This window comes from Lynx rufus, unplaced genomic scaffold (genome assembly GCF_022079265.1).
Source record: "Lynx rufus isolate CCGP_SWC_20201006 ecotype Redwood Valley unplaced genomic scaffold, mLynRuf1.p SCAF_24, whole genome shotgun sequence".
Lineage (NCBI taxonomy): Eukaryota > Metazoa > Chordata > Mammalia > Carnivora > Felidae > Lynx > Lynx rufus.
The window spans coordinates 1,224,335-1,242,299 of NW_025814839.1; the positions used below are offsets into that span (position 1 = coordinate 1,224,335).

Here is a 17,965-nt window from a genome sequence, read left to right on the forward strand (position 1 = left end):
TAGGAACGATCTAACCCAAGAATGAAAAGAGGAATGGATGGAGCTTTTTGAACAGCTTGCCCCGTTAGCCGTGTTTGCGGGTCACCTTGCACTGCTGAGAGCGTGGCGGCGCCTGGCGCGGACCGCTCCCCGGGTGTGAGAGCGGTCAGGAGACGCTGAGGACTGGAAACAGAGAGCTCCCTGGGGCAGGCGCTTGGCTGGGCCTGCGGGGGCTCCGTGGTCCCTGAGAAGACCCCATGTGTGACCCGGGAGGCCCGAGGCTGACCTACTCTCCACCCTGAGGTGCTGGACTCACCTTCACCTGTGTCATCGCTCTGTGTTTAAACAGGGTGCTTGTCCCAGGCCTGCCGCTGGGTGTTTTCTGGGCCTGGTATGAGTGAAGCTGGCAAGCAGTAACTGGGTGCGAGCTTTGTCACGATTTTCTGTGTCCCCAGTGGCTCAGATAACTTTTGCAAAAAGAGCATTTGCCTGGTCCTGCCTAGAAGCTGGGAAGCGGAGCGGGTGTCTGCCTGGAAGTGCGCAGAGGCTCAGAACAGGTGCGGGGGCTCCAGGGCTCTGGCCAGAAGGAAAGTCTCCCCACAGAGGTCGCTTGGACTTCTGCACAGCGGCCACCAGCCTCCTTGAGGTGCTGCGTGTGTTACCGGTGCAGTCGTCACCCCAAAGTGTAACGATCGTCGGGAAACCCGAGCTGTGAAGTCCCTGATTTTAGAGGGTGTGGATGGGTGCGCGAGCAGACTCTCGCTCAGGCAAGGTTGCTCCTGCGGAGAATGGGCCTCCTGCTTTGTCTGGCCGTGGGTTATGACTTGCTTTAGGGCCCTGTCTCCGTTGGGTGAGTCTGTGGCCTTCACCTCACTTGCAGAGAGAGAAGCACCAGACCCAAGAAAGACCAGGATCCTGGGTTGGTTGCAAGACCACAAAGAGCCCCCTGACCCGGGCTAGTACGTCCCCGCCACCCTGTGACTGGAGCCACCCTGTGACTGGACGACCAGCTCGTGATTGCTCCAAGTCACACAGTCTCACCCCGCCTTCCGTTGCCAAACTCAGATTCCAGGAGGCGAGGTGGCCACAGAAAGCTGGAGCCCAGTCCGGGTGCTGCCCTGGCCCCCAGCACTCCATCTGGGGCATTTTGCGTCTTAGAGGGTAATCGTGAAAAGACCCGAACACTGTGGGTTCATGGTTGACGGAAACACAGCCCCACCTTTCCTACGGTGCGCCCATCCGAAAAACCGGTGTCAGAGCGCGAAGCCACCGCCGGAGGCTGTGCAGGCACCTGTGACGAGTTTCCATTTGACTCACATCTGTCAAGAAGGTGACACGACGTGCCATAGCCACAGGCCGCTGTGATCGCTGAGCTGACACAGCTCCTCATGTGGGCAGAAGCATATGCTTCCCATTAAGAAAATCGCTACTTTTGAACAGGCTCCGAATAGACTTTTTTGCTTTTGCTGAAATTAAGACAATAATAATAAAACAACCCACCCGACACCCCAAATTTCTTAAAAAAGGAAAAAAACATTTGATGTCAACCCAGAAATCCAGCGTGGTATCGGAACCCGGCAGAGCCACGGGGACAGAAGGATGGCTGAGGCCGCCGCCCTCCATCCTCCTGGAGCTGTGACACCGGATCGTCGTCCCCGCCCCCACGCCCGAGCGTGACAAAGCTTCAGTAGAAGGGGCCTCCGACACGAGCCAACAGGGCCGGATTTGCCTGCGAATCTGCCGCAGCCCCCGTGGGATCACTGGAGAAACCCCCCAGGTGGCTGCAGCATCGAGCGGTCATGTTGAGTGAAGCCTCGTTTAGAGCACTCGAGCCCTGAAGGAGTCTTTGATAAATGGAAGGGAGACTTATTATCGGTGCTCAGCCCAGACAGAGCAGAGGGTGGGAGTTTGAGAGCTCTGCTCCCCGCCTGCAGTGGCCGAGGCCAGCGGGGCACAGGCCGGCTGAGACTTGGGCTGCAGACCCACCCCTCTCTCGGGTCCCTGGGGTTGGGAGCGTGATGGGGATGGGGCAGACGGTCGCTGCCTGAATCATCGGTACCAAGGCACAGCGTTTGTGGACGGGCACGTGTGTGACAATAGTTACTGCGTCTAGTAGCCAGATGGTCTAAACAACCCGTCAGTGGTACGGTATGTAAATATTTTCCGTCATTATCATGGTGCTGCCGTGTTCACGTTAAGGATGAAGAATTACTCAGGAGCTTGCTGCAGTCAAGAGCCAGTTGGGCCACAGGCAAGGATAGCTTTTCGGGCGAGCTTGACCTCCTCTTGCTGCCTCCTGCCCAGACACCGGATCCTTCACGTGGAGACCCCAGAGAGCATTCCCTTAGAGCTCTTAGCAAGGACAGAGTTTGTTTCTCATCTTGAACCAGTATGTTTTTCACCGTTGGTGAAAGCTCTGTGACCCAGAATATTTCCCTTTTTGCTTTGCCTACCAGGAAGCACACAGCTAAGATGATGACGATGATGATTGTAACTCATTTGCTTGTGGATTGTCCTTGGGAGTCTCAGGATAGCTTTTCTCGTCCATTTTGGTTTCTTTCGTTCTTTACTCATCTAGTGTTTTGGGGGAGGTAAACCTACATAGTAAGGTTTTGAGAAGCAGGTAGTATGAGTGGAGCTCACATACATGCAGGAACTCTCATCACGTGCTTAGCCTGTGATTGGCGGGTGCAGAACTGGGCTGTACCTGATCTCCCTGAACTGTTAACTACACTGGTGATGCCTAGGCCTGATTCTCCTGTGCATCCTTCACACGCCTGACGCGCAGTAACGGTTTGGTGAATGTATCAGTTAGGATAGGTTTGCTGGCTGCTATAACAAACCGTTGTTACAGTCTCAGTGGCTTATCCCAACAAAGGCTGTTCTCACTCTTGCAGTTGAATTGGATGGGCTGGGGGTGGCCTCTGTGTGGTGATTCAGGGATCCCACATCCTTTCCTGTGGTGTTTCTGTCATCCCCTGGGGCTCCCTTGGGGTCCTCCACTGGACCTGGGCAGTCAGCTGCCTGGTGAACGAAGAGAGAGAGGGCATTGAGGATCACGTGGGCATTTTAGGGGCCAGGCCTGGAAGGGGTGTACGTGCCGCTGCTCCCAGAACTCCTCACGCATCTTGAACCTGGGGGGCTCCAGCTGTAATTTAGGAAGAGGAAACTGGACCGAGCCGGAGTGGCATGGCAAGTGTTGTGGAACGAACAAACGTGTGAAGGGCACGGAGGTGAGGGCGGGGATCCTCAGGGGGCAGAGGTGAGGAGACTGTGTGCCTACCTTGTAAATCTGGGTGCCACAGTCGTTTGGCCTTTGTTCAGTGCTTTGGATTCTGTTCCCGTGTTCCCTTCTGCCCAGACTAGGAGGTCGCAGAATGTTGGAGCTGAGCGGAGAGGCCCTTTAGAGGCCAGCCTCCTCACTGTGCACATGGAGAAGTGGGTCCTGGAGAAGGGAACTGGTCCACCTGGAGTCAGCCAGTGAGAACGCTGGTCTCAGCACCACATCTGGGGGCATTCTCTGGGACTCCCAGGGCGCATCTCTGCTCACAGCATACTGGACGGTACGGCTGAGCCAGCCAGCAGAAGTCTGGCTTCTGCGACGCATCACTGGAGAAACCCCCGGCCTCCACAGCAGCTGTTTGATTTCAGCCTGTGTTCCGTTGGGGTTTGGGGAATGGAAAAGGAGTCTCTCCCTGGCACTTATTTAGGCACTGCCTTGTCTTCGTGACTCACCTGTGAGAGCACCAAAGAGCTTCATTGGTCCCACATTAGAAATAGAAATCTCCCCCAAAGCCATTAGAGCGCCCGACCACCGTGTTCATCGTTCATCGCTGCAGCGAAGTACTCCCAAACTTAGTGGCTTAAAACATCAACCGTTTTATTTATTTGCTCACGGCGTGGCAGTTGGGGCAGGGCTTGGTGGGGACACCTCATCTCTGCTCCACTGGTGTCAGCTGGGACAGCTTGACCGGGGGTGGAGGATCCCTCTCCAAGATGGCCTCACTCCCGGGGCTGGCGTGTCGGGGCTGGCACTCGCCTCTATCTGCTGGGGCTCTTGGCTGGGACAGCGGTTCTCCTCCACATCACTTCTCCAGGCACTGTAGTAAAATACACGTAACATAAAATTTACCACTTTAGCCGTGTTTAAGTGTCCAGTTCAGTGGCATTAGGTATCTTCACACTGTTGTGCCACTGTTTCCGTCATCCATACCCAGATTCTTTTCTTCTTCCCATACTGAGACTCTGTCCCTGTTCAACGACAAGTCCCCCCTTCCCCTCCCCCAGCCCGTGGCACCCACCCTCCTACTTCCTGTCCCTGTGAACGTGACTCCTCTGGACATGTCAGATAGGCGGAACCATGCAGTATTTGTTGGCCTGTGACCGGCTTATTTCATTCAGCACAGTGGCCTCCAGGTTCATCCAGAATGGCCTTCCTTTTGAAGACTGAGTAATAGTTCATTGTATGGAGAGACCACACATTTTGCTGATCCATTCGTTCGTGGATGGACACCTGGGTTGTGTCCACCCTTTTCTATTGTGGATGGTGCTGCCGTGAACATAGGTGTGTGAATATCTGTTTGCGTCTGTGCCTTCAGTTCTTAGCCAGGCATTCCTGAAGGCCTGGGTCTGAACCTGGTGCAGAGTTACTTCCAGCACATTCTGTTGGTCAAAACAGGTCTTGGGGTCAGACTAGATTCTAAGGACCGGGACTCCACAAGGCTGTAGCTCATTGGGCCCTCCACAGAAACCATCTGCCACGACCCCTCTGGGGAAAGATCTTTGCAGGAGAGGCAGGTGGACCCGCTCGCACACACCCCTCCAAGGCCCGATTCCCCTCTCGGATGCCTCCGAATGCCCAGATGCCTGTGGCCCCGGCTTCCAGAGGCGAGGTTCCGTCGTCGGCAAAGCTCAAGCCAGAGCCCTGCTGTCCCCTCCCTTGGGGGGGCTGCAGCGCTCGCTGTCTGTTTTGTATCGCTAATGACTGTGCCTCTTATTATATAATCTGTTATTCTGTGCCGCACCAGGCCCTGGTTACTTGTCAAAAGTTTCTAGAAGCCAGCTGTATCCGCTCCAGGCAACTGGGGGTGCTGCCTGTCCCTCATAGTATTAGTCACTCTGTACTTAGCTAAATTTAACTTTTTATCATCCAAATGATATTTTTGTGGGCTTGGAATTTTACATAATGCTACCAACTGCTGCAGGCTAAGAATTTCTCCTTTGTGTTGTGAGTGTGCATGTGTGTGTGCGTGTGTGTGTGCGTGCTGGTTTTCTCCCCCGTGAACTTTTGCACGCCCAAGGAAACATTCTTCAGTTTCCCTTCCCTGTTCTGCCTTCCCAGGCCCTGGGTTTCTTCTCAGGCTCTGCTTTGCCTTTTGCCAGCTGGGAGGAAAATTGCTCCTAACAGCTTTCTGATGGCCCTGCTAATGCTTCCTTCCTTACTCGAGGGCTCTCCACTTTGAAGGTCTCTGAGGGTTTCCCTGCTGATTCCGACAGTCTGGGATTCAGAGAAGGAAGCTCAGCTCCAGAGTAGAGAGTGTCTGTTGAGAAAGCAGAGAGAAGGGTCCAGAAGGGAGGGTGGGGGTGGGGGCGGTGGTGGTGGAAAGGGACAAGAAGTAAGAAATCCAGTGACTTGTCCAAGGTGTGGGGTCCAAGATGCAGGCGATTCCTTTGTGCCTGTGGGAGAGACTCACCTGTTCTGTCACCACTGGGAGAAGTCAGGGCTGCGGGGGGTGGGGGTGGGGGGGTGTGGAGCTGGGAGATCTGGCATCTCCTTGGGGAGGGGCTCCGGAGCTCTGACTTCCCTGAGCACCCGCCACTCAGAAATGGTAGCATGCTGGGCCCTTACCCAGGGGTCTCGTGCGGTCCACACGTAACTGTGCAAGCCTCCGTTTTCCAGATGGGAAAACTGAGGATCAGATCAGAGGGTGAGCACTTTGTTGTGTGCCAGGCATGGCACCCACACTCGCATCCTGTAGCTCACCGGCTCTTGGCAGAGGTCTGTGAAGTAGGGGCCCATGTCAGGGCTCTCTTACAGACAAGGAAGCTGAGTCCCAGGGAGATTAAGCACACTGCTTAAGTTGCTTGAGGCGAGGCCACAGCTGAGAGGCCACCCCAGACCTGCCCTCAGACCACCCAGCCGTGTCACCTCTTCATTGCTCAGTGGCCTCAGATGGGACTCGCACTGGGCCCTGGGCTCTTCCCAAAGCCTATGAGGCTGACTCCAGCCTCACCTGGTCTCCAGGTTTCCTGTAAGCAATCTTTAAGTACGGGTGTGTGTGTGTGTGTGTGTGTGTGTACACGTACAGGCTGCTTCTGGGAGAATCTACCTGGACTGGGATTGGCTTCTTGAGCAGGGGAACCCTGTTCCGGGAAACAGGGACAAGGCTGAAACTCAGGCTCACCTCGCACCCTTTTTATGTTTTCAAAAATATAGATGTAATGCTTGTTTTAAATTATTTTATCAACAAGTTAGGAACTCCTGGGTAGAGACCCCAAAGAATTAAACACACCTGCGCACAAAAGCTTGTATGTGATCGCTCACGGCAGCAGTTCTATTCACAATAGCCCCAAACGCGGTGTGTTCATACAGAGGAATATTATTCGGCCACAGAAAGGAATGAGGCGCTGACACCCACTACTACACGGATGAACCCTGCAAACGTGATGCCAAGCGAGAGAAGCCAGACGCAGAAGGCCACGTAGGACGCGCCCGCTTCTATGAAACGCCCAGAACAGGCAAATCCGTAGAGACAGAAGCAGGGCGGCATTTACCGGGGACTGGGGGAGGGGGAACAGGGAGTGACCGGTGGTAACGGGTGTGGGTCTCTCTTTGGGGTCGAAGGATACGTTCTGGAAGTGGGTAGCGCTCAGGGCCGCGCAGCTTTGTGAATGTGCTCAATGCCGCCGAATCGGGCGCTTCGGGAGGGTGAATGTATGGCATGCAGATTATATCTCAGTAAAGCAAAAAATCAGAAGCCATGTCTCAGGGTGGAGTCAGACGCCCCAGCGTGTGCCAGCGACCTGTGCGGCGTGCCGCGGCCCCACTGCCATTTGCATCTGTCCGCGTCTGCACGTTTTTCGCCGCCTGCTTCACGGTCTCCATGTCAACGGGGGATGGAAACCACAGTGTTTAACTTCAGTTCTACCACCCACTCGTTTGGAACTTATGCTTTCAACCAGGGCCAGCCTGAGACACGCAGACGTCTGGGCAAGCTCGTAATTTGGCACCCCAGCAAACCGGTATTCTTTAAGTGTTTGTTTGACATTTATTTAGTGGGATGAGGAGAGACTGATAGCCTATTAATAGAAGTTGGGTAGAGAAACAGATTCACTTACTAATTCACGTCCACTGACCAAAATCAGGCAGGGATCTGAAAAATTTTCAGGAAAGCGGTTCTGACTCCTCCAAAAGGTGGGTTTTATTATTATTTTTTTTTCCCCTTGCCGTTTTTCAAATTACTCAGGAGGTAAGATTTAAATCTTGTTTTTTACCTTTATTTATTTATTTTGAGAGAGAGAGCAAGTGGACGAGGGGCAGAGGGAAGAAGAGAGAGAGAGAGAGAGAGAGAGAGAGAGAGAGAGAATCCCAAGCGGGCTCTGTACTGTCAGCTCAGAGCCTGACACGGGACTCGAATCCACAAACAGTGAGATCATGACCTGAGCTGAAATCAAGAGTCGGATGCTTAACCCACTGAGCCACCCAGGTGCTCCCTGAAGATTTAGATTTGCTCTGTGAAGGAGAAGATCTAGTCTGTAAGGTGATGAGTGTAGTTGATTATACTGTATCGTATGATTGAAGTTTGCTAAGAGGATAGAATGTTCTCCCCACACCCGCCCCCAAAAAGGGTTGCTGTGGGAGGGGATGGATGTGTGAATTAACTCCATGGGGAGGAATCCTCTGCAGTATGTCAAACATCACCTCGTACACTTAAAAAAAATTTTTTAATGTTTATTTATTGAGAGAGAGAGAAAGAGCGAGAGAGACAGCATAAGCAGGGGAGGAGCAGAGAGAGAGGGAGACACAGAATCGGAAGCAGGCTCCAGGCTCTGAGCTGTCAGCACAGAGCCCGACACGGGGCTCGAACTCACAAACCGTGATATCATGACCTGAGCCGAAGTCAGACGTTTAACCGACTGAGCCACCCAGGCGCCCATCCTCGTTCACTTTAAATATATCACCGTTTTGTCAGTTGTATCTCAGTAAACCCGGGGAGAAAAACTTTGAAGGCACAGAACGTTTTCTTTTTCTTCCTGATAATCAGCAACTCACCACCAGCATATTAATGGGTTCCGGAACCCCGCCTCCCTGGGGCCACAGCCACAGGTGTGCACGGACCATGCACGCGACAGCTCTCAGCCACGAGGCTTGTGTTTTACTTTGACTTCTGATCTTCCCGAAGGGAGAGGGCTGATTTGCTTTTTGCCTTTGGTGCGAGGGGTCACGGGAGGAGACCTGAGTCACCTAGCAGCATCTTCTATTTAATCCCCGTGATGTTTTCCTGCCTCCCGCCACCCACCCCTAGAGGTTCCCCCAAGGAGCTGACCGGCTTCTTAGGCTGATCCTGCATTCACTTTCTGGACTTCAAATGCTTTCTCTTTTTTTGAGTCAGAAAAATGATCTCCCCGCGGTGCACCTCTCTGTAAGGAGCCTGCGCTTCTCTCTCGCAGCCCCTGCCGGTCTCATTCTGCCGGCTGTGAGTCACAGCTGACCTTCTCACCCACAAGAGGCGTCACGGTGGCGTGGAGAGGGGCCAGCCTCCAAAATCTGGCTTGCCATTGACTGTTGTGTTGCTATGGCAAACTTCTGCCCTCTCAGTGGGCTTCCTTACCTCTGAGGCTCACGGCTGACCTCACACGGGGTGAGTTTGGAGGTTTTGTGATGGCCGCTAAGAAACAGAACGGAGACACCACATGGAGGCAGGGCGTGTGTGCGGTGAGCTGTGGAATTTGGTGCAATGGAGAGGAGAGACGCTGGAGGGCCCGACGTGCCCAGGCGGGGGCCCGGAACCTGGGAACCCTGAGGTGTGTTGTTCGTTCGGGATCCGGCGTGCATATGGGGGTGTATGTGCGGCCGTGGACAGGAGCGGCAGGTGCAGGGCCAAGATGGAGGCTCACCCCTGCAGGCCCAGCCCAAAGAGGACTTTTCAGAGTTGGCCGAGCCTCCTCCGGGAGTGTGGGCCCGCACCGCTTCGGGTGGGCGTGTGAAAAGCTGGTCTCCGCTGCTTGCAGCCACACCTCCCACTGCTGTGCTGTCCCCAGTTAGATTCTCTCCCTCCTCTGAACTCTTACTGCCTGTGCCCTCATTCGGCAGTTTATCGCTTCTGCTGTCCCGAGCCACCACAAAATGCCCCTTACTTTACCTTTACCTTTGTCGAGGATACTAGCCCCTTGCGGGCACAGGCTGGTGACCCCAGAGCCGCCAGCGCCTGGCCTCAGCCCTTGGCGTGAGGTTATTCAGGACCTGGGGGGATTGGTTCCTGAAGAACCATGGCTTCTATGGCCCACGCAGGGGGTGGGGTGGGTAGGCTGCCTTCCAGTCATGGTCAGGGGAAGGCCTCCCGGCTGCTGCCCACTTCCTGGGCTCAGTATGGGGTCTGGCAGGCATGTCAGACAAACAAGACTATGTTGAGGTCGAGCTGCAGGTGTGGGGCCACGGCGGGAGCCCCGGGTTGGGTGGCGGCTTTAGCAGTGCCTGTGGATTTTCTGACGTCTCGTAGTCTGATTGTACCCGGGACTCCCCCAAAATCCATTTCTCCACCTTTTCCGTTTTGTTGTCAGTGCTCATCTCTGGCCTTTGGATATCTGGCAGAGGTGGGTCTCCAGTTACACACCGCCCAACTGCAGGGACTTGATGGGAAGGAGAGAATTATCTGCATCACCCCATGACGCTGCTCGTGACCCCGCCCCGGGCACCAGGATGCTCGAGGCTGGTGGCCAAGAAGCCCAGGCTGCCGTTCCCCCCTTTCTTCCACTTGCCTCCCCTCTGCAGCCTGGGGTCCTGCAGTCCCAAAATTTGATAGGTGAGGAATCTCAGGTTTGACGCCGAGAGCTCTGAGCTGGGCTTCTGAGATAAGAAAGCTCGCGTGTGTGCAGGGGGGTGTGGGGTTCTGATTGTCTCCCTAAGCAGAGGGAGCTCTGGGCAGTGCCGGGTGCATCAGCCTCCGTGATTGAAAGGACTGGGCCCCTTTGTCGAGAGAAGACTCCTTCAGCCCAGCGTCCCCTGTCCTGTCCCCTAGGCACAGCTAAATTTCTGGTCTTTGGCGTTGCTCGGGATGAGGCCAGGCCCTGTGGGTTTCCTGGTGAGTTTCCCAGGCGCCTCACCTCCTCCCCGACTGGGCTTCTCCCTGCAGGATGCTGACTCGTGCTTCCTGGTCCCCGACACCCTTCCGTGTGCCTAGTGAATCGTCCCTCCTCCTGCAGCAGGACGTCGAGGGAGCCTTCTGACGCAGACCCACAGGTAAGGACCGCCCACTGGCTTTGGAGTTTGGGGGAGCTGGGGCTCGCTTGCTATTTCCTCTTTCTTAAACATCTGACTTTATCTGATTAATGGGGTAGATTGTATTAATCGATCCTGCTTCTTGCAAATATTGATTGCTCACTAAGTAGGTAGGACTGATGTTCTGTCTGTGGTTCCTTTAGATGCCAGATATGATACAACCCCCCTCTGGTGGCCCTTGTGACTCTCCACTGTACAGGGCACCCTGAGGAACTTCTCTTCTCTTGGACCCCCTGGCCCAGCCTGGGCTCCCCACCCCCAGGAAATACGGCAGGACAGGAGTTTTGGGATTCCTCGGCCTTGGCAGAGGGCAGGGGCTGGGCACTGCCTCTCGGCGTTTCCCATAAGCTGTGATTGGCGACATGGAAAAAACCTTGTGTGTGTTTTCACGTAGACATTTGCCTAGATGTGAAACCGAGCAGGGGCTGTGGCGTGTCTGAGGTCCTCTCTGGAGTCAGTGGTAGCCCCAGGACTAGGGGTGGAGCCTCCCTGTGCTTAGTTCTTTCTCCCCTTCTGCCCTGGATCCTCCTGGGCTTCTTGTCCATCCAATTCCATTTCCTGTCCCCGGGTCTCTGGCACAGGCCTCTGTCCGTCCCCTTTTTGTCATGCCAAGGCCTTCGGTGGGTAGAGCAGGTAAAGTGGTGTTGCCTTTTCTAAACTCCAGCAAACACTTCTCGCTGGACACTATTCAGCTAAACACGCTGTGAACACACTGACCCTGCTAAGCACACAGGGTCCATTATGACCCCGTTTTCCACGAGGAAGCTGAGGCTCAGAGATGGCAAGTGTCTGGCTCAAGGTCACCTAGCAAGTCAGTGGTGGGCTTGGGATTGGAGCCCAAGTCTAGACCCTGAAGCACATGACATGGTTTTCCAAATATGGCATGACTTCCCCAAAAGATGGGGTTCAGACTGTGCCCTTCCTTGCGGTCTGGCTTCACATCAGTCCCTTGCCTCCCCTGGGCCTCTGCTCCTTGCGGCGGAACAGGGCAGGGCAGACAAGGCCTCAGCTGTGTCCCCCTCACTCCTGGGTTCCCATGTTGGCACCGCAGGCTGTTTTCTCTGTAACTGCTCATTCTTTCCAGTTGCTGTAAAAAGGCCTCCAAGTGCTAAGGAGGGAGAGTGCTCTGTTGTATTTTTGTTTTGTTGTCTTGTGTTAATTCACTGTGTGAGAGTCTCGGAATCTCAGCCGCCAGGGTGGGTTTGGGGGAGGGCTGGCAGGGGAACGCAGGCCTGACCCTGAGCCTCCCCGAGGTCGCTCATCATCCTGCTATGTCCTGCTGGCCTGCGGGGCCCTGGCGAGCCCTTCTCTGCCTGTGAGGCCTGAGCTCTGACGACAGCTTCTTTGCTTCCTGTTTCCTTTTCTACCAGAAGGCAGTTCTTTTTCCTTCCTTACAACTGCATTCCCCACGTACGTGGTTTTAGAGATGGTGGCCTTGTGGCCACCTGATCTGGGAGGGGAGACCCACTTAACCCCAAGAGTTCTCAAGGATTCCTGTGCTTCACTCGTTTATCCCGTGAACAGTTATTGCGTCCTTCATCCACATAGACCAGGTGCTGTTCTAGGTATTGGGCGCACAGCTGTGAACAGAGAGATGGGAGTCCTGCCCGCGTGGAGTTAGGCTCTCGTGCTTCAGGAACACTCCCTGCCCTACGGTCTCACCTCTGCTCTTTGCACAGGGGAAGATCATGGTTGCCCCTACCCACCTCTGAACTCCCCCTGGGAGTGTGTGGCCCTGACAGGCGTCAGGACCCCTGGGCCCTGGCTGGCAGGAGTGTGTGGGGGGGTGATGGGTATCGGCAGGCAGCCCTTCCCCAGTGGCTGAGAATGTGAAATCCCCTCCTCATCCCCACAGTGGGGTGAGGAAGGAAAGGGCTTAAGGAACAGGGTCTATTTTTAGAGGAGCTCTTGCTCCAAAGGAACAGGAGCCCTTCCTTCCAGACGGTGGGGGTGGGGTGGGTGCAGGGCAGGGGGCTGCTGGAGTTGTTTTCTCCGCTCAGCCTGCCTGTGTTCTTCATCTGCTTGACTTGGATGCAGGGCCGTCTGCAGAGAGGGTTTGCCTGAAAGAGGCAGGGGGAGGGGGGTGTCCCAGCTGGGGGACAGCATCTGCCCTCAGGCACCCACCCAACCCGGGGCAAAGCTGAAGACGTTTGCCATGAGCTGAGCCCGTGGGCAGAGCTTCTAGCATTTGACCTTAACCTCCTCGGGTGGGGGCCTGGGGTGGGGGAGGGTCCGCAGGCACAGGTTCAGGGTCCTCACTTCCTTCCTGACTCCCCACACTCGCAGGGAGGGGCGCTTCCTGCCATTGTCTCTGTGAGGCCTCAGCAAGGTCACTGTCTCCTGAGGAGGAAGAGAGCGGATGTCACCAGCAGGACCTCAGCCCACAGCAGCACTGACACACATGTTTTGTCCCTGCCACCCGTGCTGGCCTCCCAGCCTCCCTGTAGCCCAGGACACAGACCGCAGGCAGGGTAGGGGCTCTTCTCCTTCACCTGCAGAAGCTTAACCCTGCCCGGAGCCACCCTAGCGGCTGTCCCCTCGGGGTTTAGGTCGGTGACGATCCGTGGCTGCAGCCAGCTCGCCTGGGCACAGAGAGGCAGGAGCTCGAGGTCAGGAGGCAGGGCCGTGGGACGCCGTGTTGTGTCCTAGAGCAAGGATGCTTCCCGCTTCCCGTGTTCCTTTGCTGTCCCCCCACAGTGCTTGGGAGAGAACTGGGTGAGATCTGAGTCCCCCTCCTGTCCCCTCCTGACTTCCCTCCGCCATATTTCTTTTTCTTTTGTGGTCCCTTGACACGCAGCCAGCCCTGCCCGGGACCTGGGCCGGAACGTGGAGGGGCTTTCAGCAGAGAGATCGCAGGAGCCTCCCTGCCCACCTACGGCCTCTCTGCTCTTCCTCAGCTCAGGGGCCTCTGGGAAGCCATTCCCTGGCTTTGCCCGCTGACTAGGTGGTGCGCGTCTTCCCGAGAGCATACTATGTTTTCATCCAGGTGGCAGAAATGCGTTCCTCCGGCTGCGTGTCGGGTCCCTGCTCCTGGTCACCTGGGGAGGTTTGCACAGGTGCACCGTGGCTCTCAGAGAGCCAGGCTGCAGTGCACTCGGCTCTCACACTCCAGGGTCGGCAGAGCCAGCGTGAGAAGCCGGCTCAGCCTCCCTCAGGCCGCGTGAGGCCAGGCTGTGGCCCTGTCTCAGCCTCCGTAGTCCCGGCCGGGGCTCCCCCGGAGTTCTGCCCGCAGGCTCTCGGCACTGGCGGCACCCCCCTTCTGGCTGCCTTCTGTTCCCTCTTTCCCCATCTCTGACTTCACTCGGTTTTGAGGATGGGCCCACTGCTTGAATTTCTTGCTCTTCCCCCACGTGGTCGTGCACTGACGGACGCCATGTTTATAAGGAGGCATCTGGAAGCACTTGCTTATGAACTGACCCTCAGACCCACCGGGACCAGGTCCAGTCAGTGTTCTCTGGGTCATTTCCGTGCTTTGTTCCTCCCCACGTTTCCTGAGCCGCAGACCTGACTGGAACAATCACTTTGATTCCTGGAGACAGTGTCCAGAGCTTGGGATTCTCAGAGGGACTCCTGAGATGATGCCATTCAAGCTGGAGGTTGTGTGGCCCCAGACTGTTAATTTTAACAGCACGATGGAACCTGCAGATGATCGAAATGTATTCATCCAATGCATTGTAGTCATATGTTCATTCAATATTTAGTGAGTACCCACGATTCTGAGAGCTGGGTATAAAGGGATAATAAAACATTTAAAATGCTGGCCCTCCTGGGCTTATAGTCTAGTGTGGGTATACATGCAGTAAACAAATAATGCAGTAAACTATGTAAGACTGACAGATGGGGATCAATGCTAAATTAATGCTAAATGAATGACAAGGCTTCTCAGGACAGTTAAGCAAAGGCCTAAAGGCGGCAAAGGAGAAAAAGCCAGGAGGTTATCTGGAGGAGGAACATCCAGGCAGAGGAGACAGCCTGTCCAAAGGCCCTGAGGCAGGAGCTTGTCCGGGATGTTCTTGAAACTGGAGAGAAGGAGGGAGGGGAAGGGGCTGGAGAAGAAATGAAAGCCCACATGCAGCAGGTCTTTGGAGGTCTTATTGAGACTTTGACTTTGAGCGAGATATGATGGTTTCTGGCTGTTGTGCTGGGAATGGACTGGATGGGGTGGAGGGAGGAAGAGGGGAGGCCAACGGGGAGACTGTTACCAGGGCCCGAGGTGGCAGGCCCTGGACCAGAGGGGCTGCGATGGAGGTAGTGAGGGACTTGGGCTCCAGGCATGTCTTAAAGGTAGGGCCTCAAGGAATCTCTGAGGGAACCAGGCAAGCCCTGTGGTGTGGACTTTTAGAAAACAGGTTCTCACAGACTTGGAAGGACTCAGGAGGTCAGCTTTTTTTGCTTACCCTCTGGGGAAACTGAGGACCGGTGAAGGAAGTCCCTGCCCAAAGTCACAATGCAAGCTGGTTAGTGGCAGAGCCAAGACTCAGGCTTCCAGCCCCAAGTCCAGTGTTTTTGTAGCTGAACTGATGGACAGCTCTGGGCGGGGGACGTGCAGGGGTTTGAGGGCTCAGGGAAGGACTGGCTGCGAACCCTGCTGCTGAGTGTGGGGTCCTGGCAGACTGCACCGGCGGGCAGGAATTCAGGGCTCTGAAAGCTGAGAGTTCTGGGTGCTCCGGGCCTGGAACAGCTCTCTCTGGGATGGTGTTTTGACTTGGTCGGACAGAGGTCTGAGTTGGTTGGCCATGTCTGAGCTCTGGGGCAGATCAGTTGGTGTTCCTGTGCATTTTATTAACACTTTATTGAGCTTCTTCCAAGTGCTAGGCCAGGGATAAGATGTGCTTGCTCTCGAGGCGCTAACAGTTCAGGGGAGACAGACAGGTGAACCCATATGCCCCTGGGACAGTGGCAAGCTGTCCACACTGGGGGGATTTCTATCCACGGTCAGGCCGGGCACTGAGCAGATTCTTCAATCTCCAGACACCCCAGAGAACACAAGCCAGAGGCCGTCGGTACACCAAGGGGGTCGGGCTAAATCCACAGTCCATCTCTTGTAACAGAGGGGGCAACGAGGGTCGGTGGGGGCTGGGATCTCAATGCCCTACAGCTGTGTCACCTAGAACAGGTTTCACTTAAACTGTGACGACCCAGTGGCACCCTGAACTTGATTATACTCCCTGGGAGGCAACCTTGAATTTCATCGCTGGGACTTCCTGTGTGCCTCTCTGTGAATAGGGCTGGTGACTTATTTTTAGCTTGCGAGCCTGCTCTAATGATGAACTTTAAGTCACTTGTGACCTTCGCGATGCAGAACAAGGCCTGTGAAGTTCCCGGCTCTGCACAGGGGGGTCTGGGCGTTGTCTTTAGACTCCCCAGCATGAAGGTAAAGACAGATTTTGCTTTGGCTCTCTTTGGTGAAGTTGAAACTATAGGCCAAAGGAGGGAAACCCAGTTTGATTTTTCTTTCGGCCTTTTAACTTGACCTGTCCCCATCACAATAAATGTACCATCGAGGAATGACAGCTTGGAAATTGCTTCCATTGATTGATTTTCAGCTGTCTCCAGAAACGGTTCTCGTTGCCCTGTGCTCTGGTTAGCGCCCTGTGACCACGGGTAACAAGCGTGTGGTGCCCGGAGGTGGGAGATCCGGCCACATGCTGAAGAGAGGCGTGAGCCCCAGTGGGCTGGGTGTCCAGCCAGCCTCTGTCCTTCTGTTGGCGTCGTCCTCAGAGGCCAGAGGAGGTGCGAGGACAGCAAGGAAACCAGGCACAAGCTGTTGAGTCCCTTCCTTCCCTACTGTGGGCTGCAGCTTGTCTCTGGGCCTGTCTGCCCTGGGCTGACATGGCTTGACAGGGGATTTCATTCCTGCGGTGCTTCTCATGTGTAGACCCCTTGTCTAGGACAACTGAGTTGGGTGCTGTGCCCACAGATCGGTGGTGGGTTTCAGGATTCACACCTCCCCTCTGGGCTCAGTCTCCCTGAGAAAAGGGGGTTTGTCGGCTTGTTCTCATCGAGCAGCTTTCTGGGAGGTGGGTTCCCAGATGGGAGGCATGGCCTTAGGTTGGGCCGTCATTTATCTCACATGTATTAAATACCTTCTGTGTGCCTGAGCTGTGCTATGTGCCAGAGGTAAAAATGAATCCAAGTTGTGCTTTGACGGGGGAGAACCATGCCTCCCCTCTTCCCTCTAGATGAGCTTTGCCCTTCTAGGCCACGCACTTTGAGTACTAAAGCCATCGGCTCGTGCTGTTTCCTGTGCCTTTCCGCCTTCTCCATCTGGTAAACTCCTGTGCGTCCTTCAAAGCCCAACCAAAATGCCCCCTTTTCAAGTTACAGATACTCTTGGGAAATATGGTGCACTCACTCCCTGGTGCTTTGCTGTGAATGAATTTATTAAGTGGAACCAAGTGGGCGAGGATGAGATAAGACGGCATCTCAGCAGGAGGGACATCTCTTACAGCATGAGTTGCCCCAGGGCCAGCCCATCCCATGACCCGCTCTCTACTCCTGCCACAAGGGGATATCTGAGGTCAGGGACACGTTTTCTTCAACCACTAAAGCATTTCACAAAGATGGCCTAGATTTGAAAGGACTGACGGGAGGAAAGAAAGCAAATGAGAAAGCCAGTGTAGAGCATCTCACATGGTGCCTGGCACTTAGTAGGTGCTTAATACACACAAGTTCCTTGCCTAACACAAACAAGCAGAGTTGACTATAGATCCCAGGGCTTATAGCTGCCTAGGGACCGGTAGCTGTGCCCCTAGTTGGCAGAGCTCTCTGATCCAGATCTGTGTGGGGCTCGGAGCACATGAGCGAACGGCTCCTTCTGTCTGTGAGGTCAGGAAAGGCTCCTGGGGCTGGGGACCCTTGGAGCTGTGGAGGCAGAGTGTGAAGGAGGGTGTTTAAGGATGCACCTGCCCCAGATGAGACGGCCTGAGTCCCCTCTTTTACACAAGAATGGCCCATGCCGTGCCAGCTCCTAAGCTCTGTGTATGACACAGGAAGCTGGGGACAGGCCTGGCTGGAGACGTGAACAGCCAGCGGAATGCCACAGTGTGGCCACCGAGCCTGCCCAGCCTGCCCCCGCCCTAGGCAGGAGGGACTCCCCCTGCTCTGTCTCCCCGAGCATGCTGGGCTTGTACGCTTCTGGTTTTGTACTGCTTGGTGATTTTTTAGCAAGCAGCTGGACCGAAATATAATTTATGGAGCATACAATTCCCCCATTTAAAGTGTACCATTCAATGGTATTTCATATATTTGCAGACTTATGCAACCATCAGAGGTTTTTGGAACATTTTTATCACTCCAAAAAGAAACCCGTACTCCTTTGCTGTCACTCCCCTTCCCCCACCCCCTGGCAGCCACTAATCTGCTTTCTGTCCCTATGGATTTGCCTGTTCGGGACATTTCGTGTAATGGGATCGTACACTATTTGGCCTTGAGTGACCAGCTTCTTTCACTCAGCATCATCTTTCAGGATTTATCCGTGCTTCGCTT

The 17,965-nt window shown here is 54.9% G+C and overlaps 1 protein-coding gene across 10 annotated transcripts in view; it reads left to right on the forward strand.

The window, feature by feature from the left end:
- The window catches only part of PITPNM2 (phosphatidylinositol transfer protein membrane associated 2), a 145,348-nt gene that overhangs the window by 23,672 nt on the left and 103,711 nt on the right, over positions 1-17,965 (forward strand). For all 10 annotated transcript variants that reach the window (XM_047088217.1, XM_047088218.1, XM_047088221.1 and 7 more), the window contains exon 2: positions 10,332-10,438. The gene's annotated coding sequence lies outside the window, so the exon portion shown is untranslated. The remainder of the gene's footprint in view (positions 1-10,331; positions 10,439-17,965) is intronic.